The sequence below is a fragment of the Octopus bimaculoides genome, chromosome 11, assembly GCF_046866305.1.
Source record: "Octopus bimaculoides isolate indiv1 chromosome 11, ASM4686630v1, whole genome shotgun sequence".
Classification (NCBI taxonomy): domain Eukaryota; kingdom Metazoa; phylum Mollusca; class Cephalopoda; order Octopoda; family Octopodidae; genus Octopus; species Octopus bimaculoides.
The window spans coordinates 49,948,735-49,974,628 of NC_142938.1; the positions used below are offsets into that span (position 1 = coordinate 49,948,735).

General features: G+C 36.8%; 1 long non-coding RNA gene across 1 annotated transcript; it reads right to left on the reverse strand.

Moving 5' to 3' along the window:
• Positions 1-99: 99 nt before the first annotated feature.
• On the reverse strand, positions 100-1,163 carry LOC106868276 (uncharacterized). The gene is made up of 2 exons (XR_001409256.3): positions 849-1,163; positions 100-242 (listed from the first exon to the last, which is right to left on the reverse strand). It is a non-coding gene; the product is annotated as an uncharacterized LOC106868276 (long non-coding RNA).
• Positions 1,164-25,894: the final 24,731 nt, after the last annotated feature.

Genomic DNA, 25,894 nt, shown 5'->3' on the forward strand with positions numbered 1-25,894 from the left:
TAAAGTTTGCTTCTACCTTTGAGATCCTTTATCTGATGATACAATCAATATCTGTTTTATTTAATTTCTTCTATATCAAATCTATAACGATGCAGGGTATGTCTTTGGAGTTATTTATTATCACACACGAAAAAACTTGATAATTGTTTATATTTTCACAAACTGTTCGACTCAATTTTGCTGCAGCTGAAGAGGTTTCTCACTCGGAGTACATAGTTGCAAAACAGTTTGTGACGTTCGTACTGTAGGAGAGAATAGTATATTTTGACATAACTACATTGAAAAGTTTGCATTGGGGTAGAATTACTAAATATCATTATCAAAGAATGCTGCCCTAAATTAATACAATGACTTAATATTCGGTCACATATCAGTGCTCATAATTGTAGTAATAATGATTTTCAACATTGCATCAACAACACTGTTCGACTGAATGCATTTGAATCCATCGACCTTGAAGGGATAAAAAACATGAACATTCATTAATTCAAACTCAGAACTCAGAATATATTTAAATATTTCCAGTTATTTTTTCCATGCCTTACTGATTCTGTCAACCCTATAACAACAACGACAATAACAGCAACAGCAATAAAAGCAGCATCACATTTTGGTACAAAGTCAGTTATCTTGAGGGGGGAGGAGCTAGCCGATAACAAAGATCTCTGTTCTTGACTGGTACTTCATTTCATCGTCCCCAAAAATTGTCTGGCATATTAACGATTCTGCCATCTCGCCGTCTTAAAAATAGTAGTAAGGATAATCCCTCCTACTATGGGCGCAAGGCTTGAGAATTTGGTGAATGGGCCAGCCGATTATATCGTCCCCGATACTCAATTGGTACTTACTTTATCGACCCCGAAAAAATGAAAGGCAAACGCAACTGCAGCGGAATTTGAACTCAGAATTTAAAAACGGAAGAAATTCCACTAAGAACTAAATACGTCATTTACCGATGTGTTATACGTCATAAAACATTCGTTGTTATGATAAAAAGCGTATCACAAGAGCCAAGACACTGAAAATATGGCGCTTTATGCGGTGCAATGGAATGTGGCAATGAAAGTAAGGAAAGACAACTAGGATCATCTTATCTAAAGCATGATGTATGAGATTGATTTTGTCTTTAATATCATTCAGCCAGTGGTGTTTACCCTCCTTATTTGCTGTTGCCGTTAGTGCTGTTTATTTCCTATTTTTCTCCTCTATTTATAGGAACATTAGACGCATTATACTCTGACTATATAAATGACTAATCCTATTTATTTGTCTACTAAAATATTGATGTTTAAGAAGTAAATTACTTCCATTTCCTTAAATAACGATATATTGTTCTCTGAAATATTATCCATGAGAGAACAAGAACAAAATTTAACTCTGTTATCATTAATGTTCACAATTGTTTTGCATCAAGGTATATATTTCACTAAAGACTGAATCAATCGGAGAGAGAGAGAGAGAGAGAGAGTGTGTGAGAGTGAGAGAGAGTAAGACAGAGAGAGAAAGACAGAGATGGATAGATAGATAGATAGAGAGAGAGAGAGAGAGAGAGAGAGAGAGAGAGAGAGAGAGAGAGAGAGAGAGAGAGAGAGAGAGACTGTGCCTAATATGCCATTCGTTAAGGCACATGGTCTAGTGGTTATAGATGTTTGCCTCATGTTCGCAATGTGATTCCATTTCTGTAATAATCGTCACGCTGCATCTTTGAAAAAGGCACTTCATTTTACGGCACCTCAGTTTATTCAGCTACAATGAATATCAGCAAGGTGTTGGTGCAACCCTCACCTCCTCCAGGTGTCACTTTTTGGATGTTCCCTGGATCATGAGTAAGGAGTCGTTGAGCGTACATATGAACTTGGCATCGGTAATCGATCGGTAAGGCGTATTTTGCATGAAGACCTGCATTTAAACCTGTACAAATTGGTCATTGGGCAACAGTTGAAACCATGGGAATATGCAGAGAGCAATGCTAGAGAGAGTTGAAGCCAACTTCCAAGAACGTCTTCAGGAATGTACCAATGAAAACGGGCACCACAGGATGGATGTTGTTTTCCACACTTTATTTTAACAAAGTTAGTTCAATACAAACACATTAATGTCAATATAATTTGTTTTCAGCTTAAATTAATGATTTTGTGACTTTTTCCAAAACGTCCGTTCTCTCTGTCCCACCCTGTATCTATTCCACCCTCCTATTCACTTTCCTACTCCCCACCTTTATTACTACTCCCTTACTTGCCTCATTATTAACCGCTCACTCCTCTCGAACTATCTTTCCTCCTCTTACCGTTCCCTGTCTTAATAACCTCAAGTTCCCTTTCTAATACACTTAGCTCTCCACATTTAACCATTCCATCTTTGAACCTCTCTGCATTAAGATCTGAAATGTAAGGTGTCATCTACCCTGATGACGGAGGGCCGTCTCATCCTGTGTTAAATGCAACCATACAGGCGCATTTTGTGATGGACTAAATCTGCTAACATTATTATGGGTCACCGAAGGCCCAGAAACAGTTGTTGGACTTATAATACCTTTCTTCCATCCCTTTAAATTTCTCTGTCGCTTATACTCAGTGTAATTTGGACCTATTTACACAAATGTATATTTATACATATGAATTCGTCATTCATCGTCTGAAAGTTTCCACTTTTTGCTTTCTCTCGTTTACATATATGCATATTTTATATTTTATTGTACCTAATATATTTTATATATTTGATGTGTCCAATTTCCTTATCCTAATAATTGTTTCTATATATATGAGTATGTATGTGTATGTATATGTTTATGTATGTACATATATATGTGTATGTGTGTGTATGTGTATATATATATATATATATATATATATATATATATATATATATATATATATATATATGTGTGTGTGTGTGTGTGTGTGTGTGTGTGTGTGTGTGTGTGTGTGTGTTTGTTTGTGTATATATATATATATATATATATATATATATATGTGGGAGAATGTACGAAAAAAACAATAACAGATGAGGACAGGTGGTGTAAACAACAAAAGGATGTATTAGTATGACGCTCGGGAATACGGAAAGTATTTAATGTTTCGAGCTACGCTCTTCAACAGAATGAATACGGAAAAAAAATAAGGAGAAAAACACGGAGAAAAAAAAAATTGAATGGTGTTGGTCAACGGTCTATCTATATATATATGCTGATCCCTTAACTATGTTTATATATATATATATATATATATATACATATATATATATATATATATATATATATATATATATATATATATATATATATATATATATATATATATATATATATATATATATACCTGAGCGTGTGCATGTGTATGCGGATATTCATATGTGTGCGTTTTGTGCATGTATTTCTGCTTTCATCTGCACCTTGGATTTTATTCGTGTTCTTCCTATGTATGTACAATCAATATGGTATATAGTATCTTCTATAAACTACCGTAATTCTAAACGTAACAATATCATTTGATTTTATGCACTTAATTCACTTATTATATTCATTTATTCTACATATAATGTTACATGTCAAAACCAAACAAATAACATTATGTATAAACATAGTTGTATATCAAATACGATCATACACAACATGATATGCAACTGAAAGAATATTGAAGTTAATAGAATCACGATTTATTGAAATAATTTCCCTATAAGATTGATTTTTTGTGTGTTAAGATCAAAATATTAGAGAAAGATTATAAAGTTTTCTTATCAGAAATGTCGGTAGCATATATAATCTAGATATCGATATAAAATTTTGTTTAAATAACTTTCATATCAATATTCGGATTTGTTTATCGTATACAGAAAGAAAAAATAAAACAATAGTTAGAGAGAAATAAGACGACCATTGACGAATTGTTCAATATTTTAAAACATCGGACTTATCTAATTGTATATATTTAAATATTTAAACATAAAAGAAATCACTCGGGAGGACCAGTGACATCCGGGATGACCAGTGACATACGCAAATACAAGTATTAAAAGCACCATAGAGACGTACATTCACACACACACACACACACACACACACACACAGAGGAATATATAAGACATTGGTATCAAGCTATACAAGTTTCGCATCCATTTTAGACATTATATGTAGCAGTCATTATTTCACTAAGTTCCAGTCTACTTTGCTGAAAGTGGGAACCAGCTATGTGCAGGTGTAGTTCTCTCCCCACTTCTAGCTGTCATATCGTGTGTTCAAAGTGTGTCTGTGTCGAAAGGGTGTTTATATCCGTTGGGCTCATGACTGTGTATGCTCTTGAAAAAATTTACAAATATATGCCGCATGTTATGGCGCGAAATTTAGGGGTTTTTGGTTGATATCTGATGAGGGACGAACATGTCAACGACTTGTGTGTGTTTTTAACGATTTCCTTTGTCCGATCAGTTTACTCTTATAATTTAATTTAACCCCACGTACCCTTTCTTTGTTCCCATTCTAAATGGTACCCCAAACAGTGGGTAATATTTGATGCGACATCTCCCACTCTCTCCTTCCCTCCTTCTCTCTCTCTCTGTTTCCCTCTTTTCTTTCTGTTTTTCTTTCCTCTTTCACAACCTTACATCGCTATAGCTTTTTCTGTCTACTCCTTTCACTTTTCCATTCTCCATCCCCCTCTCCTATTCTGCGTACACCCCTTATCTATGCAATACCTTCTATATCTATATAAATATATTTCTACCTATCTGCCTCATTTCTCTCGTTACTTAGCTTATACTCACTCACACACATATATAAATTTAATGGGGATATATTGAACAGATGGATGCCAGTCAAAAGAGATGTACACTACGTATGATTGCTAGATTGTATGATAGAAATTAACAGAGAAGAAAATGCATTCAGAAAGCGAAGTAGGCATCAATGAAAGGAAGTTTATTGGTATTTTCGTAAATCCAGGAGTATCCCAATTTAGACGGAACATTTGATAGTTCCATATTATAATAATACCATAAATGAAATCTATAGTATCACTTCAACTGTTTCATTAAGAAATTTTATTTGTGACGTAAACATCATACAAAACAAATAATTCTGTACAGACGTGCAATATCAATAAGGTTTTGCGATACGTGCATGTGCGCGTATTTTACAACGACAGAAAGTGAGAATAAAAGACTTAACTATATTCTTTTCTATTCTAGTGGGAGGGTGCCAGTCGATTAGATCGACCGCAGTACGCAACTGGTACTTAATTTATCGAACACGAAAAGATGAAAGGCAAAGTCAAACTCGGCGGAATTTGAACTTAGAACGTAAAGACAGACGAAACACAGCCAAGCATTTCGCTCGGCGTGCTAACGTTTCGGCCAGCTCACCGCCTTAAAGACTTAACTACATTGATGAAATATATGTTTACATTAAATTATTTTCTTCTCGCATTGGCTACGCATAAAGCAAGACGATGAAGATGATTATTTTAAATGATATTCGTTTTAATGAACTGAATTCTGGATTTATGCAAAAGTAGTAAAATCTAGAACACTATGTTAAAAAGAAAATCGTTTTATTCTGCATCGAATGGTCTTCATTTTAATCATTGTCTTTTAATATTTGATCATGGAAATCAAAATTGACATCTTCCTATTTGGTTATTTTTCTTTTCTTTTATCAGATTGTAGTTTTTGATTATTTTTCGAAATGAAATTAATAATTATACCTTTTCTTTTTAAAAATTTATTATCATTATGATTATTAGAATTGCGATTGTGATTGTAGCTAGATTTGATATCCATGTACCCCCTACTGCTGATGCCGACTACTACTACTACTACTACTACTACTACTGCTGCTGCTGCTGCTGCTGCTGCTACTACTACTACTACTACTACTACTACTACTACTACTACTACTACTACTTCCGTTCTATTGATATTGGTTGTGTTTCTAATTGTAGATGTCGTTAACGGCAGATTTAACAAACTGGTTTTGCAGTGTCTAAAGTTGCTTCATAGAATTCTCTCATTCACATTATTTGAATTAAAAAAAAAAAACTGTTTATTATTCACTTGTAATTTTTGTTGGTTTGTTTGTTTACGACAATTAAATTCCTATTAACAATCTCTCTTGAGTGACAAAAAAAAAAAAACACTTTTGATATAGAAGTAACGTTTATAAGTGACGTTTTACAATAGATTCGAGAGAGAATAGCGGACGACCCATATGCCTGTTTAGTGAACTCTGAAAACAGAATATCTGCCGGTCGTATGTCGTAACCAAGGTCGCTGATCTAGTCATTTATTCTGAAATGTTTCTGTTCATTTAGCTGTGAATGGATGCTCATTACAGTAAATTATACAATAAAGTCACATTGAAATTCGATACTGCTTAAATGGTAGCGTTGGCAATTGTAGCTAATCGATGATATATATATATATATGTGTGTGTGTGTGTATGTATGTATGTATGTATATATATATATATATATATATAAGATATATATATATAATATATTAAATTATTATTATTATTATTATTATTATTATTAAGGTGGGGAGTTGGTAGGATTGTTAGAATGCTGAGCAAAGTGTTTAGCGGCATTTCGTCCACGTTTTCGCTGTGAGTTCAAATTCCGCCGAGGTCAACTTTGTATTTCATCTTTCGGGGTCGATGAAATAAGTACCAGTTGATCACTGGGGCTGATGCATTTGACTTACACCACCCCAAAATTGATGGCCTTGTGCAAATACTTGAAACTTTTGTTATTTGAAACAGCGTGATTCCGTTCGATGCAACTTAAAGTTTTGCAGGTTTCTGTTAGTAATCTGTGACACTTTGAGTCACATGCAACCAAATCAAACTTCTTTTAAATAATAGTATATGTGACTCCTACTGAATGTGTTGCTATCCATCGTCTCCCATTTGCTCACACTAACATTCATTATTTATTATTACGAATCCACGTACATCCACATGGAGTTCAACTGTGAGTACACTGTTAAGTTCCATCAAGACTGTTTGGCCACACCATATACATGCAGTACACACCCGTCCCTCATTGTGGAGGGACGGGGTGATATTTTTTTCACATTTTGGGGCGTTTGTGGAGGTAGGAGATGAAGTTACAGAAAAAAATGGACTGAGAGTGTGGCAAGAAGCTTGCTTCCAAACTACATGGCACCGGGTTCAGTCCCACCCTTATGTATCCATTCTTACTATAATGTGAATTCTAGCTCATGCTGAGCACTTCAACTCTAGCCCGTTTTTATGTATTGTTATATTAAAAATATATAACTTACAGCTTATATATATATATATATATATATATATATATATATATATATATATTATTGTATTTCGGGATGTTGATTTGTTTTTTTGCCAAATAAACACACGTATTATGTATATTCTCTCTTCACTCGTTTATTACTGTTCTTATTCTGACTCATGTCCATTGTCCGGAAATATATCGTCACACATCTCTTCAGCGATACTTTTCGTTTTCGTGCTTGTAAGTATGTATGTACGTTTCTATGTATGTATGTATGTATGTATGTATGTATGTATGTATGTATGTATGTGTGCATGTATGTATGTTTACATATATATATATATATATATATATATATATATATATATATATATATATATATATATGTTTATATATATATATATAAATTTTAAGGTACTCAGAAATCTGGATATTTGTACATTTACAGATTTTTATTAATGTCACATATTAAATAAAGCGCTTTTCACCTAGTCGTGTAGGATTTTCAAATTGTTTTGAGAAAACTTTGCGGAGGGTCTCTTTATATAGTTTTATTGAGTGTGTAGGGGTGGAGAGAGAGATATATAGGATAGTAAGAGAGGGTGAGGAAAAGTGAGAGAGAGAGAGTGTGTGTGTGTGAGTGTGTGTTTTTTTGTGTTGGTGTGTGTGTCTGTGTGTGTGCGTGTGTGTGTCGATGGGAAAGAGAAAAGAAGAAAATTGGGTTCATAGCTGGTTGGTTCTTTTCAATAAGTTTATTTTTAGCCTTTTAAAGGAATGGCAAAAGCAGGTGTGATCGTTTTGAAGAAGTTGCTCTTCAAAAAGAATCTTTGGTGTCATTGTCTAGTAGGAGAGTCTGGGTGAGTTTTTGTGTGTGTGTGTGTGTGTGTGTGTGTGTGTGTGTTGTGTATGTGTGCGTGTGTGTCTGTGTGCGTGTGTGTGTGCCTGTGTATTTGAAAGGTGTGTCAGTGGGAAGGGGAGGGAAGAAGAAGATTCTGTTTACAATCTACAGTTGGTCAGTTCCTGCTGTGACAAGTTCATGGTATTCTTTGGTATCATTGTCCAATGGTAGAGAGAGTGCGTGTGTGTGTGTGTGTGTGTATGTGTGTGTGTGTGTGTGTGTGTGTGTGTGTGCGTGCGTGTGCGTCTGAAAGGGGTGTAAAAGGGAAGGAAGGAATTGTGATTATATCTATGCAGCTAGTTAGTTCAAAAAAAGTTAGGAGAGAAATATGAGAACCTATGTAACTGGGTTTAATTCTTGTTGGTACAAAAATGTCCCACTATCTGGGTTTCTTGCCGTTTTTTTAGGGTCTGTTGTTCCAAGATGGGTTGTGATCTGCATGTTTCAGCCATTCAGTTTTGGTGAGAATTTTGCTATGAAGTATTTCTCCATATTTTTCCTGAAGAAGGGAAAGATCTTAAATTTTCCTTCCCCACATGTTCCTAGGTTTTCACTCAGTGGAATTTTCCGTAGTTCCTCCTGTCGGAAATGTTGTCGGTGAATTCTGGGTCGTTGACATAAGGAATTTCCAGTTTCACCTATATAATTCTTCTTGCATGTGGGCCAGGTTATGCAGTATATTACATTCTGCGTCTTGCAGTTCATGTCTGCATTTACATTGAATGTGTGACCACTCTTAAATTTTATCTGTTTGTTCCCCTCTATATATTTGTAGGTGGTGTTGCTGCAGGTTCCACATCTACCATCTCCACACTCTTTTACGTAGAATTCGGTTTTATTCTCTGCTGAGAATTTCGCTCTTGTAAGGTGTTTTTTTAAGTTTTTTCTTGGCGTTTACTGTTTTTTATGCAATGTTTGTTTAGTAGGTTTTCCATTTTGGGGCTTTGTTGGATTATTGGTAGGTTTGAGTGTATAATTTGAAACATGTTGGTGATTGTAGGGTTGTGTGTGTTAATGAAAGGGATGATGTTTTCTTTGTTTTTCTTTTTTGGTGTTCTGAGTTGTGTAATGTCCAGTTTTGTTGCTCTTTCGATTCCGTTTTCTATTAAGGTGAGTGGGTATTTTTGTTCTAGTAGGAAGTTTTTAAGTTCCTCTAGTCTTATGTGGCGTGTCTATGAGTCGGTCACTATGCTGCATATGCGTCTTGCCATACTATATGGAATGTTTCTCTTTATGTGGGATGGGTGGCAGGAGTAGAAATTTAAATATTGGTGTGTGTCGGTTTTTTGTAGTGGATGTCTGTTGTAACGATGGAGTTGTGTATCTTGATGTTGATGTCTAGGAAGGGGAGTTCATTGTAGTTAGTATCTATTGTGAAGTGGATAGATGGGTGCAGTGTGTTGAGGATGTTGTGGAATGTTCGTAGATCTTCTGATCTGTTCCAAAAGATGAAACAGTCATCGAGGTAGCGTTTCCACTTTTTCTTGACGTCTTCTCTGAAGTTGTGTTCGAAGGTGTTCCCTATTTCATCGTATAGCTTGTTCTCAAGGAAACCCATCACTAGGTTGGCATATGAAGGTGCGAATTTCGTACCCATCGCCGTGCGCTTTATCTGTCGGTATGGTTTGTTGTTAAATGAGAATGTGTTCTCTTCAAGTATTAATTGGGTGGCTTTGGTGATAAAGTCTGTTTTGAAACGTTTATCTATGAGTTGCCTATATTTCTCTACCCAGAATTTTATCGCTTCCAGACCAAGGGTGTGTGGTATGTTTGTGTATAAGTTCGTGACATCGAAGCTTGCAAGTATGTTGTTTTCTGGAACCGTATTTGGAATGTGTGTGAGGAAGTCTATGTCATCCCTTATGTAGTTTGGTATCAGTGGGCATAAAGGTTTGAGGAGTATATCTATGAAGTGGCTTAGTTGCTGTGTTGGCGCTTGGGGCCCTGCAACTATGGGTCTCATTGTAAGGTCTGCAGGTCTTTGTATTCTTATATAGTGGTTCCTCTGTTCATTTATGGCTCCCTGTATTTCCGAGCTTTTATGGATTTTGGGTAATAAAAATTGCTTTCTTTGGTTCTTGAGTTGCATAAATAGTCTTTCTCCTTGTCTGTAAAGGAGTCTTGGTATTCATTGATCAGTGTTCCAATTTTTTTTATTGTTGCTTTCTCTGGTTGTGTTGATTCCTCTTTGTAGTATGTCTGGTTATTAAGTATCTCCAGTATCTTTTCTTTGTAGTAATCTGTATCCACAATTACTATTGCTCCACCTTTGTCAGCTTCTTTTAAAATGATCGACTTGTCATTTTTTAGTGTTTGTAAGGCTTGTTTTTCTCCTCTGCAGAGGTTCTGTTTGCATTTATGTGTGTTGAGAGGGAATTTGGAGATTGTCTCTATGTATGCGTCTAGGTGTTTGTCACATCCCTTGTGGGGGGTAAATTGGGATTTTTTTCTTATGATTGAGTTATCTTCTGTTTCCTTATTTTCAAAGAATTCCATAAGGCGGAGGCGGCGGCTAAAGTTGTCTATATCAGTTTTTAGTTCTATGAGATTTGGTGTGGGTGTGGGTGTAAATTTGAGGCCTTTTAATAGTAGGTTCATTTCATTTTTGCTAAGTTCTCTTTTAGATAGGTTTATTATTTTGGGGTCTATGTGTTTCGTGTGTACATTTGTAATCTTTGGTTTGTTGGGTCTGGAGTATTGTTGAAGTATCCTTTCTCTAAAAAAGGGGTTGTGTTGTTGCGTCTCCAAATTCCATTTTCAGGTTTTAGGTTTTCTTGTAGAGGCAGGGGTGGTCTATATGGTCTGTATGTGTTGTTTTGTCTGTGGTAGTTGTTTTCTTCCCATCTTCTGTGTTTGTTGGGCCTATTTCCATTCCTGGGGTTCAGGTTTTCTTGTGGGTAGTTGAATGGTTCATATTGTGTGTTTGTATTGTTTTGATGGTGGTGGTTGTTTTTTATCCATCTTGCAAAGTTGTGGGGTCGCTCAAGAAACGATACCTCCTTCAGGAAAAATATGGAGAAATACTTCATAGCAAAATTCTCACCAAAACTGAATGGCTGAAATATGCAGATCACAACCCATCTTGGAACAACAGACCCTAAAAAAACGGGAAGAAACCCAGATAGTGGGACATTTTTGTGCCAACAAGAATTGAACCCAGTTACCTAGGTTCTCATATTTATCTCCTAACTTTTTTTGAACTAACCAGCTGTATAGATATAATCACAATTCCTTCCTTCCCTTTTACACCCATTTCAGACACACACGAACGCACACGCACACACACTCACACACATACGCACTCTCTCTACCATTGGACAATGATACCAAAGAATACCATGAACTTGTCACAGCAGGAACTGACCAACTGTAAACTGTAAACAGAATCTTCTTCTTCCCTCCCCTTCCCACTGACACACCTTTCAAATACACAGGCACACACACACACGCACACACACACACACGCACCCCCCCCCCCCCCCAAAGAAAAAACGCACCCACACTCTCCTACTAGACAATGACACCAAAGATTCTTTTTGAAAAGCAACTTCTTCAAAACGATCACACCTGCTTTTGCCATTCCTTTAAAAGGCTAAAAATAAACTTATTGAAAAGAACCAACCAGCTATGAACCCAATTTTCTTCTTTTCTCTTTCCCATCGACACACACACGCACACACACAGACACACACACACCAACACCTTTCCTCACCCTCTCTTACTATCCTATATATCTCTCTCTCCACCCCTACACACTCAATAAAACTATATAAAGAGACCCTCCGCAAAGTTTTCTCAAAACAATTTGAAAATCCTACACGACTAGGTGAAAATCGCTTTATTTAATATGTGACATTAATAAAAATCTGTAAATGTACAAACATCCAGATTTCTGAGTACCTTAAAATTTTTTTCTCTATAATTTCTGTACATCACCTCCAAACCTTCAAATATATATATATATATATATATATATATATATATATATATATATATATATATATATATATATATATATATTTATATATATTTATAGGACGCATATATTCGTGAACCGTGTATGTTCTAAAAATGCGAACGTACATATACCTACATATCTAAGTTTTTCGTCCACCTTGCCAGATTAAACGCAACATCAATAAGTTTAAAGTTACTCTTAGCTATAACAACTAGGATTTGCTTAGTATATTGTGACAAGAATATTTACTATTGACGAAGCTAACAAGCAAATATCTAGATCTAGAAACTTCATCATCGTACTACGCAATCTTCACCTGTTGGTGATATTTTTCTGTGCATTGTGAGACTATCTATTAATGAGACTTACTTGCTTAAGAATAAACACTGTTGGTGACATTTAATAGGATACGCTCTCCAAGTGCTTGTCAAGGATGCTTTCACTCCCCCCCCCCCCCCACATTATTTATGGTGATACGTTTCAAAAGAATAACATTTGGCATTTCACACTTTCCCGTAAATATTTGACGTTCTTCTGTTTCTCCCATGATCTATAAAAGATTACATCAACCCACACTCCTGTCATTTACATTTAATTTTAATAGCAAATAATACTACATAACGTGTCAATCCCTTTTAAAATCATAATTGTCATTTTGTTCGTATTTTAGAATATAATTATAAACATAATCATTATGTTGAAACTTAAATTAATCACCTTAACACAAAAACACCTCCTCCAACCTCTTATTTAATCTACACCCACCTCATGATACCTTTTGTTTTCTCACATCCATTATGTCCTCGTAAATATACTGTCACTTTTTCCTTCACCATATTTATATAGGAAAATATTTACCTGGTTGCTCGTTACATATATATATATATATATATATATATATATATATATATATATATATATATATATATATATATATATATATATATATATATATATATATATATATATATATATATATATATATATATATATATATATATATATATATATATATATATATATATATATATATATATATATATATATATATATATATATATATATATATATATATATATATATATATATATATATATATATATATATATATATATATATATATATAAATATATATATATATATATATATATATATATATATATATATATATATATATATATATATATATATATATATATATATATATATATATATATATATATATATATATATATATATATATATATATATATATATATATATATATATATATATATATATATATATATATATATATATATATATATATATATATATATATATATATATATATATATATATAGAAACTGAAAGAAGCCTGTCGTATATATGTATATATATATATATGTATGTGTGTATGTGTTTGTATGTCTGTGTTTGCCCCCCCCCCCCCAACATCGCTTGACAACCGATGCTAGTGTTTATGTCCCCGTAACTTAGCGGTTCGGCAAAAGAGACCGATAGAATAAGTACTAGGCTTCCAAAGAATAAGTCCTGGGGTCGATATGCTCGACTAATGGCAGTGCCCCAGCATGACCACAGTCAAAAGACTGAAACAAGTAAAAGAGTAAAAGATATATATATATATATATAGAGAGAGAGATAGATAGACAGACATATGCGTGTGTGCCTGTGAATGTATATATGTATGTATATATATATATATATATATATATATATATATATATAAACATCTATATCTCTCTATATATGTGTATATGTGTATATATAACGCGCAAACAAGATGTATGTATGTATATGTGTGTGTGAGTGAATGTATGTATGTACATATGAATTATTGTTCACAGAAATAGCAGTTTGATTTAGTGAAGTGCAAGGTGCGAAAGTACGACTACAGGAGGTGTAATTTCGTAAATATAAGGGCTTTAAATGTACGACATTGTGAAGTTATATAGGATAGAAATTCTCTTTTACTCTCTTTTACTTCTTTCAGTCATTTGACTGCGGCCATGCTGGAGCAGCGCCTTTAGTCGAGCAAATCGACACCAGGACTTATTCTTTTGTAAGCCTAGTACTTATTCTATTGTTTTTTTTTTTGCTGAACCGCTAAGTTACGGGGACGCAAACACACCAGCATCGGTTGTCAAGCGATGTTGGGGTGACAAACAGACACACAAACATATACACACACATATATAAATATACAAAAAATATGCGGCCCATTTGACATCGGGACAGTATTCAAGAATAGTATAACGCTTTGCAAATACTCCTTCGGTTAAAACCACCAATGGGAAAGAATATGACCAAAAATTGCGTATACTCCATCCCATGGAGCTGTGGTAGGTTATACAAAAGCGAAACATGCCCCCCCCCCCCCGCAAATAAGGATAGAAGAACATCGCAAAGCTGTGACACAAGGAGATAGTGATAAGTCGGGTATAGCTGATCATGTATAGAAAAATGGAGACCACTTCCGCCTGTGGGATGAAGTTAAAATAATTGACAAATAACACCACTGGAAAATGCGAAAACTAAAAGAAACAGCACATATGCTAGGATACAACGAGCTCCAAAGCAGATAGAGTGCAGATATGAACAGCATATGGGAACCGGTATTAAGGAAGGATAGGAAAATATTAGATTTATAAGACCTAAAATTCACTCCTTAATTGCCAACGGGCATATGGCATAGTGGTTAAGAGTACGGGCTACTAACACCCAGATTCCGAGTTCGATTCCAGTGACCTGAATGATAATAATATTATTAATAATAATAATAATATTATTAATAATAATAATATAAATAATAATAATAATAATAATAACAACAACAACAACAACATCGAAAAATGCCTTAGGAATGAGAAGCCAGGTTCGAAATTTTTCCAATACACCTGATGAAGGCGGTGGGTATATCAGCCGAAACGTTGTGTTAACAACAATCAAGATGAGGACAAATACCCGTCAAATGTAAATAATGTACATAATCCCTCGTCTCTTATATATAGAACTGTATCATCATTACTCTACTTCGACATAAAGTACGCATTAAATACGTTAAAGCAAACGTACTAAATCTAAGTTTGGCATGTTTCATTCGTTATATTTTGTCCTCACATAGTATACTTTTGCATAAACATACATACATATATATATATGTGTGTGTGTATGTGTGTTGTGTGCGTGTGTGTTTGTGGTGCTTTGTACATTCTTAGGCAAGAAAATGAACCAATCTAAATTTAACGGGTTAAACCATAATATATCGATTTTTCATTTGTTTCGCCTGTAAGCTGTGACCGTGCTGTAGCGTTAAATTTTAAATGTGTTGCTTGCCTCACGTAAATCAGTACTTTCTCCCTGCGCCTCTAATTACATTTTTGGAGTGAAAAGACTTTTCGATAAAATTACATATACACTAAATTGAAAGTTATAAAATTCCAAAATTCTCAGATTTATATCATTTATATCATCCCACTGTACTAAGGACCAATTCTGTAGGTTTTTACTCGACTTTGCAACGTTTGTTTTTGAAAGTGCAGCCCTCCCATGAAATCCGGCTTTGTGCAGCTCCCGGCCCACACTTTTTGTGGAAACTGGCTTCTAGAAGTGGTCATTAAGCTCTGCAGTAATTTTGTTAGCTGTACTTTTGTACAATTCGTGACAGATTCCGATGGTCCCTATCTGAAGGTTTTGGGTTTTTTTTCCGGTGTTTTGTTTCGACGAGGAGGTTTTCCCTCTTTCTCAAAGGCTGTCATTAATTTCGAGAGAGTACTTCTTGATGCGCCAAATATTTCCGCTGTTTTCGTCACGCTAGCGCCTGCCATACGGGCACCAACAATTTTACCTCTTTGAAAGTCAAATAGATCTGTCATTTTAATCAATTTTAATTACCTTTTTCTGATGATATCTGAAAAAAAACAACAATTTTAGCAAAACATATAAAACATCACTAATAATAATTAAAAAAACATAAAAATAAACAGGTTTTTAATGGTTTTATAGATATTTCAAAATTATGATGCTATGATGCTAGTTTTTTCCATTATTTTGTCCAACTCCAGTATGTATATACGCATATATAATATATGAGTGTAAGATATATACATATACATACATATATATGTATATACATACATACATACATATATATATATATATATATATATATATATATATATATATATATATATATACATATATATATATATATACATATATATATATTATGAGGTCGTGGTTGGGACAACCAGTATAGGAGAATAAAACTCCGAATTCAGATTGATCTACCACTGCTGGCTTGCAGTCTCCTTTTGAGGAAAAGCCTAGGAGAGGATACTCTGATATCAAACCTGCAGTCAACTTAGTACTAGTCATCTTGCTCTCGCTTGTCACTGGATTATACTATTTTGACCTAGAGAGTGGCAAAGGTGTTGTACAAGCGTTTGTCACTAAAATCCAATGAAGTACAGATGTCCCCAACAAGACAAAACACTGTCAAATCACAGTCATCTTAGAATGACCCGAGAAAAAATTAGGGAAAAGAAAGAGAGAGAGAGGAGGAGGAAGGATGGATGGGGGGGGAGGAAGGAAAAAGGAGTGAGAAGGAGTGAGAGGAGAGGAAGAAAGAAGAAAGGAGGAGAGAAAAGTCCTGTGGCGATGGAGGAGTGGCGACGTATGCAGACTTGACCGGTTGGAAGCATACAGTTACAAATCTGCACATAAGGCGGCAGGGTTCTTATCTTAACATCGCTAACATGCCTTCATGGACAGAGGCTGTTTTCGGTGGAGAATCCTGTGTCTGAGCAGCCATTTTAAGGAGAACACTGCTCACCTGAATATACTGGGAAGGTGCTAGAAAAGGTGCATTAAAAATTGTCTGTCCGCACTCTGCTGGTTAGTTTACTGCGGCTAACGGTGGTTCAATATAGCAGGAACGAACGAAGAAATATAAGCAATAATAAAAAGTATGCGAGGAAAAAGGTTTTACTTAACTTGGCATGCTGGAATGTGAGAACTCTTTTGGATCGAGCGGATAGGCCTGAAAGAAGAACAGCTCTAGTAACTAAGGAACTGAGACGTCTTAATGTTGAAGGTGAAGATCATCTTGTTGAAAGAGCAACCGGCTTCACAGTGTTCTGGGTTGGGAGGCTAAAGGGAGAGAAAAGGGAGGGTGGTGTTGGGTTTGCAATTAGAAGTAATTTACTGAAAGACCTAGAACAACCACAAAGTATAAATGACCGTATGATGAAACTCCGGATCCCTCTCTCTTGTGGACGCTTTGTGACTGTCTTCTCCATCTATTCTCCCACACTCTCAGCAAATGAAGAAAATATCCATGAGGAACTTAGAAGTAGTATCCTCTCAGTCCCTCTGAATGAGAAGTTGGTTGTGCTCGGCGACTTCAATGCACGTGTTGGCAGGGACAATAGTGCTTGGAATGCACTTGGGCGGTACGGAATGGGTAAGGTGAACAAAAATGGTTTACACCTGCTACAAATGTGTTCTGAACTAGGGTTGGCTGTTGGGAACACATTTTTTCACCATAAGCTGAAACATAAAGTCACCTGAATTCATCCAAGATCAAAGCAAGGTCACATGATTGACCTTGTATTAACTCAGAAATCTGACCTACAGGATTTGTGTAGTCTCAGAGTATTGCGAGGAGCTGATTGTGATACTGATCACAAAATGGTTAGGGCTAAGTTCAAATTCAGGGTTCGTACAAGAAAGCGCAGTGCAGGTGTGCGAGTCCCCCTAAAAATTGATGTAGGACAACTTAAACAGCCACAGGTCTCACAGCTATTTCGGGATAGATGCAGTAATATTTATTTTGAAGGTTCATGGCAATCTTTTCGAGAAGGATTATATAAGGCTGGAGTGGATGTGCTGGCTTTTAAGAGGAGACAACATAGAGATTGGTTTGACTCCAATGATGCAATGGTAAATGAGCTACTGGCAACAAAGAGGTCTACTTATGAAAAACTTCTTAACCCAAACATTAAGGGCAAAGAAAAACTAGAAAAGGTATACAGAGCGCAGAAAGCAGGACTGCAAAAGGAATTAAGGAGGCTCAAAGATACCTGGTGGAGTAATTTGTCTGAGGAAATACAGGCATCTTATGAACGGAAAGACATTAAAAACTTGTACGGCATATTGCGACAAGCTTTCGGACCGCAGCCCTCAACGTATGTTCCCTTGAAATCAAAAGACGGAAATGAGGTTATTAAGGATCCTCCTGGAATAATGAGCAGATGGAGGGAGCATTTTGCGGAACTTTTCCATAATCCATCTGTAGTGAACATGGATGTCATAAATAATATCCCCCAAAGAGTGATAATGCAACACATGGACGATGCGCCTTCCATTGAAGAAGTAAAACTGGCAATACGGAAACTGAGATCCAACAAAGCTCCTGGGCTGGATGGTATTCCAGCTGAAATTCTGAAAGCAGGTGGGGATCACATCTCCTCCGAAATTCATAGCCCGTTGTGTCAAGTTTGGACTGAGTCCTCTGTGCCACAGGAATGGATAAACGGCATTCTAATCCCTATATACAAAGGTAAGGGATCCAAATCAGTGTGTGGTAATTCCAGAGGAATAACTCTCCTGGCACATACTGGGAAGATACTTTCGAGGATCATGTTAGAACGTCTCGTGGAGAATGTGTGTCCACATGTGATTCCTGAGGAACAGTGTGGTTTCAGACCCGAGCGGGGAACGATGGATATGATATTTTCTGCAAGGCAGGTTCAGGAGAAATGTTTAGAAGAACAAATGCCACTATACCAGGTTTTTATAGATCTAACTAAGGCATTTGACACGGTAAACAGGGACGCACTGTGGATTGTTTTGTGCAAACTTGGTTGCCCGACACATTTTGTGAGCCTCTTCGAGAAATTGCACAGCAACATGAAAGCTCAGGTAGTTTTTAATGGTAATCTATCTGATGAATTTTCAGTGGACAACGGTGTAAAACAGGGAGATATTCCTGCCCCTACACTTTTCTCTATATATGTTGCCACATTGCTTTGGTATGCATTTGAGGATTGTAACAGGGGAATTGGAATCAGATTCCGGACATCTGGTAGCATATTTAATCTGACCAGGTTTAAATGTAAGGCAAAGGTTTTCAGAGTACTTGTCAGAGAATTGCTCTATGCTGATGATGCTGACTTGCTGGCACATACAGAGGAAGATATGCAACATTTAATGGATAGATTTTCCACTGCATGTACATATTTTGGACTCACAGTAAGTCTGAGAAAAACCAAGGTAATGTTTACCCCCACACTTAGACAAATATACACTGAACCAAACATCTTCGTGAATGGAACAAGACTAGAAGTCATTGACACCTTCGTTTACCTTGGAACCACACTGTCAAGGGATGGTGGTCTTGATGCAGAAATATACCATCGAATAGCGAAGGGAAGTGCTGCATTTGGAAAGCTTGAAAAGCGAGTATGGGCTGATAGAGATATCTCCCTGCAGACAAAAATCAGCATCTACAAAGCGTGTGTATTGACTGCACTTCTTTATTCGGGCGAAACATGGACCACCTACAAGCGTCATGTAAAGATGCTAGAAAGGTTTCATCAAAAGTGCCTAAGACGCATCCTAGGAGTAAAATGGAAGAGTTTCGTAGCAGATACAGAGGTTTTGCGCAGGGCGCACTGTAGCTCAATTGAAAAGCATATTATCCTCGCCCAAATGAGATGGCCTGGGCATGTAATTAGAATGAAGGATGATCGTTTGCCGAAGCGCTTATTTTATGGTGAGCTCAGCTCTGGTGAGCGACCGCGGCAGAAACCGAGAAAGAGGTATAAAGATTGCATTAAACAAAACCTAAAAAAACTAGATATGTATGAAAGTGATTGGGAAGGAGATGTTCTGGATAGAAGCAAGTGGAGAGCTGTTGTCAGGACGAGCTGTGATGTCTGGGAGGAAAAGATGCTTCAGCAACTTGAGCTTAAGCGGGCCTGTCGAAAGGGAAAAATTGTAATCAGTGGAGAGTATAGGATGTGTACTGTATGTGATCGCGTTTTTATGTCAAAAGCAGGATATGTGAATCACATGAAAACACATGAAGGTAGAAATTCCAGACACCCTAAATACCAACCGCCTTCTGCGACCTGTGGCATATGTCACAAGGTTTGTAAAACAATACCCGGACTTAAGAGACATATGCTGGTTCACAGAGGCGTTTCTTTAGAATCAGATACCAGCGAGCAAGGATCAAGAGGCTTGAACATTTGTCATCTGTGCTGTAGACCTTGTCGCTCAGCAGCCGGACTTCAAAGTCACTTGAGGGCTCACCAACGGAGTGATTGTACTGCGTGATGATATATGTGGATTGTTGATGGGATGGCTATCGTCTGTCAAGATGGAGCGGTCGTCATATATATATATATATGCACGTACGCATATATTTACATATATATGTACGTATGTATAATATATGAGTGTAAGATATGCATATATATATATATATATATATATATATATATACAAACATATATATATATATGTGTGTGAGTGTGTGTGTGTGTGTGTGTGTGTGTGTGTGTGTATACGTGAATCTTTAAATATATATACATACACATATAAACATATACACATACACTCATACGCACACAAGCACAAATGCACAAATACGTACACACAGACACACAGACAGACACACACACATACACACACACACACACACACACACACACACACACACATGCATGCACATATTGATCTCGCTATAGAAAGTTTGTATCATAATCTTAAGTAGGTTTGAAAGTACACCGGTATGTGAACATATTAAATAATATCCACTATATTTGTTTGATTGCTTCAGGAGACATTCGTCTGTTTTCTCTTGGCAACAGGCTAATAATATTCTCTTTTACTCTTTCCTGTTCGTCGATGTATAAAAGGTAACATGCAACGAAATATGGCAACTATAACAGTTGTTAAGCTGTAAGTAACTGAAAAAGAAATGTCTGTTGCTATGGTACTTTGAATAGGTTTCTCGGATATAAAGCCGAGGAACTCAGTGGTTGCCTGTTTTTGTTCCAAATTAGCAAACAACTAGATTTTATAGAGATTTTCTAAAAAATCCGTTATGTCTTTCTTTAAATGATTTTATTAGAGAATTTATATCTGCATATACAATAATAAAAAATAAATGGGAAAAACTGGGAAAAAGCCGTACACGCTCTTGCGCAAGCACGCATGCTGACACAATATATGTGCACATGCCAGCGTTCAGCATTCAGACTTGCGCTGCATTCAGACAAGCGCAGCATTCGGACATGCGTTTTGGATCTATTAGTTGACTGAACATCGTAAACTTGAGCCTCATAGCGTGAACTTTTAAAACGTCAGCCTCAGACTTCAGATTTAAAATTGAGATATTAATCCCTCGTTCTATTAAGTATATTCTCATTTAGTTGGCATATACAAACAACATTTGAGAAGAAAAGGTCAGCAGCACAATAATCTTAAAGAACGCCAATCTTCCTAGCATGTGAAAATATTGGTGCATCAAAACTTCCACCGGTTTAGATTTTTTATAAGAATAGAAAAACATTTATGCAGACATAGAATTTGGGACAGAAAGATCTCCATCAATACACACTACGATCTAATAGAAAGCTAGCGATCTTAATTAGAAGAGACATGACTGGACTCCCTTTAGTACGCTGATTTGATAGGAGATTTAAATGCCAGGAATAATTGAAATCATTAGTGACGATGCTTCAACCAAATCTTTCCAAAGCGATAACCCACTGGTGCATAACATGGAGCTGTTTGTCAACAGTGATCTATCTATCTATCTATCTATCTATCTATCTATCTATCTATCTATCTATCTATCTATCTTGGAGCGCATCCTCTTCCGCTTTTTGTGGAAAGGAAGCGTTCCGATGGTGAGGCGATCCGTTTGTTGCCAACACCCGCTGAAAGGAGGGCTGGGCATGCCGTGGTTGATGATGCGCAGACATGCGCTGAGACTGCGACATCTCCGGCTCTACGTAGACGACGGTGAGCAGGTGTGGTCGCCATTTGTGCGACGCGCTTTCCCGCAGCTCGTCTCCATGACCGAGCTGCAGTCGTGGATCAAAAAGAAGCCGAGGAATGGCAAATGGCACCGTGAGTGTCGCGTTGCTCTGCAACAACTTTGCCGTCCCGGGTCGACCTTGAGCGGCTGCATCACAACGAAGTCATTCTATAGGGGATTAGTGGAGGGCAGGTACGACGACGATCTCGGGGCGAACCTGGGCGTCGACGAGGAATACCTGACCCGCCTGTTCAGGACGACTTTCGGGCCGGGACCTATGGACAACTTCCAGAGATCCCTGGCCTGGCAGTGTTACCGAGAGGCGCTACCCGTTCGGGATAAGCTCTATAGACACGGCTCGCGAAATGTGGGGCCGACCTGCCCGAGATGCGGTCAGAGCGATGAAACCGTTCTGCACGCACTCGTGCAGTGTCCAACCATTTCGGAGCTGTGGGCTTATGTCGAACGACTGCTGTCGCGTGTGGGACGAGTCGGTTTATCAACCGAGTCTATCGTCAATATCGTCACGCCTCCTTCCTTTAAACGGGAAGGAAGAGCTGTATTTATCGTACTTGTGGCTATGGCCAAAGAATGCATCTGGTGGACGCGTCTGAAAGGATTAGAGACAAATACTTTCCTCTCTGGTCAATCTCTCATCAACTTTTTCAAGTATCACTTGAAAAGGAAGGTGAGAGTAGAGAGGCAAGTGTTGTCTAGCAAATGTTTCGAAAAAAGATGGATACATGTAGCAAGAATGGCACGTATAAATGACGAAGCCACCTTGACCATGATTCTATAAAACGTTTTAAAATTTTGTAAACAGAGAAATTTTATTTAACAAACTGTGACGCTAAAGACCGAGGTTACCGTGGTCTTTTCGTAGGTTTTTCTTTCCACGGATAACCTCCCCATTTATTGGGAATTTTTTGTATTATTTCGTATTTTTTGTAAATACCCCAAACGTTTTGCGATGTTTTTTTTTTTTTTTTTTTTTCATCGTTGTCCCCACTTTTGTTTTTTTTTCTGCTTTGTTTTCGACCCCCTCGAAAAGAAAAACTCTACATTTGTATTTTGTCCCCTCTGTGTTGAGCCCTGTGTGGCTAATAAAGAAACCTATCTATCTATCTATCTGTCTGTCTGTCTCTCTATCTGTCTGTCTGTCTGCCTGTCTGACTGTCTGTCTGTCTATCTGTCTGTCTGTCTGTCTGTCTGTCTGTCTGTCTATTTAACTATCTATCTATCTATCTTCTATCTCTCTCCTTCTCTCTCTCTCTTTGTATATATATATATATATATATATATATATATATATATATATGCACACACACACATATGTATACATGTATGTTTGTGTGTATATGTATATTCTATATATATGTGTGTGTGTAAGTATGTATATACATATGTGTGTGAATCGTGTGTCGGAGACATCCTTCGGTCACGAAAGACCATGGGATTGCGCCTAGAAAGTTAACCTTCGAGGCACAAGTCTGGGTAAGGTTGTTTATGGAAGGCCAGCAGTCGCCCATGCGTACCAGCCTCCCCTCTCCACGCCACCGATGTTATCCAAGGGAAAGGCAAAGGCCGACACAGCTTGGCACCTGTGACGTCGCAACTCATTTCTACAGTTGAGTAAACTGGAGCAACGTGAAATGAAGTGTCTTGCTCAAGAACATAACTCGCAGCCCGGTCCGGGATTCGAACTCACAACATATACATATATTCAGACATATAGATGTTTGTCTGTGAGTGTGTGGGATGAGGATGCATTTACTTATATGTACAACCTCCCCACAAACACAAATACACATGTACACAAACATACAAACATACACGCGAGTAAGAAAAATGTGGTGTATGCGTGCGAGTAGATGTAATCGCCTTGCCTCGGTTTTCCTTTCGTCGACTGCGAGTCTGTCTTGCGGTATCCGATCCTCGAAGCTTGCCCCGACCCGAAGAACACTAGGAATAGCAGCTGCTTCTCCTAAACCTAGACTGTCGCTTGGCACGTCCTCTCCTGACCACGACCCCGTTCGAAAAGGGCACGAATCCCGTGGCTTCAAAGCTAAGCGCCAGAAACAAGTTTGGCAATAAACCCGCGCGCAGTCGCAGTATTTCGGTGTGGCGCTGAAATCCTGAAGTGGACAGAGGAGTTAAGGAAGTTGGACAGGAAAGAAAGCTCCTAACGATTCATAGAGCCATTCCTCTACGTACAGACATTGGTCGCCTATTCATGAAGAGAGCAAATGAAGGAAGGGCACTGATAAATGTGGAGCTTAATTAGATACCTATCCCAAAGTAAGGAAATGTTGCTAATGTCAGCAAGGGGGATAACCCAATCCCACCAGCAACACGGACAAATATGTTTTTGTTTCCAAAGCTAACTGACGGTAACGTATTTCAGTCTTCTGCTGTAGAGAGGTTATGTGCTCTCAGCCATTTGATGTGACGTGTCGTCTACACTGCTAAGCGCTTTATAGATGCGAAACCAGTGCTCACACACACACATACATGCACACAGACACACATACACACACACACACACACACACACACACATACACACACAGGCACACACATTTATATGAATGTGTATATATAAGATCTTCTCCAATCTACTTTTAGTAAAGCAGATTATCATATACCTCATGAACGGGGTGTGTTAATCTGCTATCTGAATTATTTTTCTTTTTTTATATATATAACATGACTATACTAAGAGTTTTATTCAAAAAATTGTGCACACGCACACACACACAGTCACACACACACGCACACACACGCACACACTCATACATATAAACACAGGTTCTATTATACACGCACATACACACACACGAATGAATGAAAAATACGCTAAGCATGGAGAACCTAAAAAATGGCAGCATTTAATAGCTGCATTGTTTTGCTATAACTGGATTTATTGCATCACAACTTATACATTCTTCGCCTTATGTTCCTCAGGTAATAGTTCAAGTCCTTCAACACAGTACAATTATTTATGAAATAAATGAAAGAAATATTGTCCGTAGTGGTTGAAGATTCATGCACGGATTTGTCATTTCTGTTTTGTGTGTTATTTTCGTGCTTGTGTGTTCGTTTCTAAATCTGAACACATAAAGCGATATGTTATATCTGTAGGAGTTGCTAGTAATCGATCACATAATTTTAGGATATGACTTTCTAATATTCTTTCCTTTAACGTATTCACTTGAATATGTATGCATCTCATTTGTGGGTCTCTTTAAAATTACATGCAATAAAACGGAAGTCGATCACAATTTCACTACTGTTAACATTTGCACGGAGTTTACATTTGAATATCTAAACGATCATATAACTGAACTCCTGTGTTTCCACTTTTATATGAATATATAAAAGATCTTACATATCTGGAGATGAAAGAGAGGCTTCTCAGTCGTTTCAGTGAAACCACAATTGTAAATGTTTGTGGAAATGCTCTCAGCATTATGACTTGTTTGAAATAACGTGTTCTTTTGGATTACTACAAAGAATTTAATACAAGATAAATAGGTAAAAGTAGGTTACTTCATATTTTAACACCATATAACGAATACCGTATTATAACTGTTGTTATTAAGCCTACGTTATTTCATTTTAGAGTTCCCATTTGAATAGTATTTCCATAGAACAAATGTCTTCATCACGTGTAAGTTTGTCAAAGTAACAATTCAACTCTTTACAAATATCTTGCCAGCAAAGGGAAGTTGATAGACT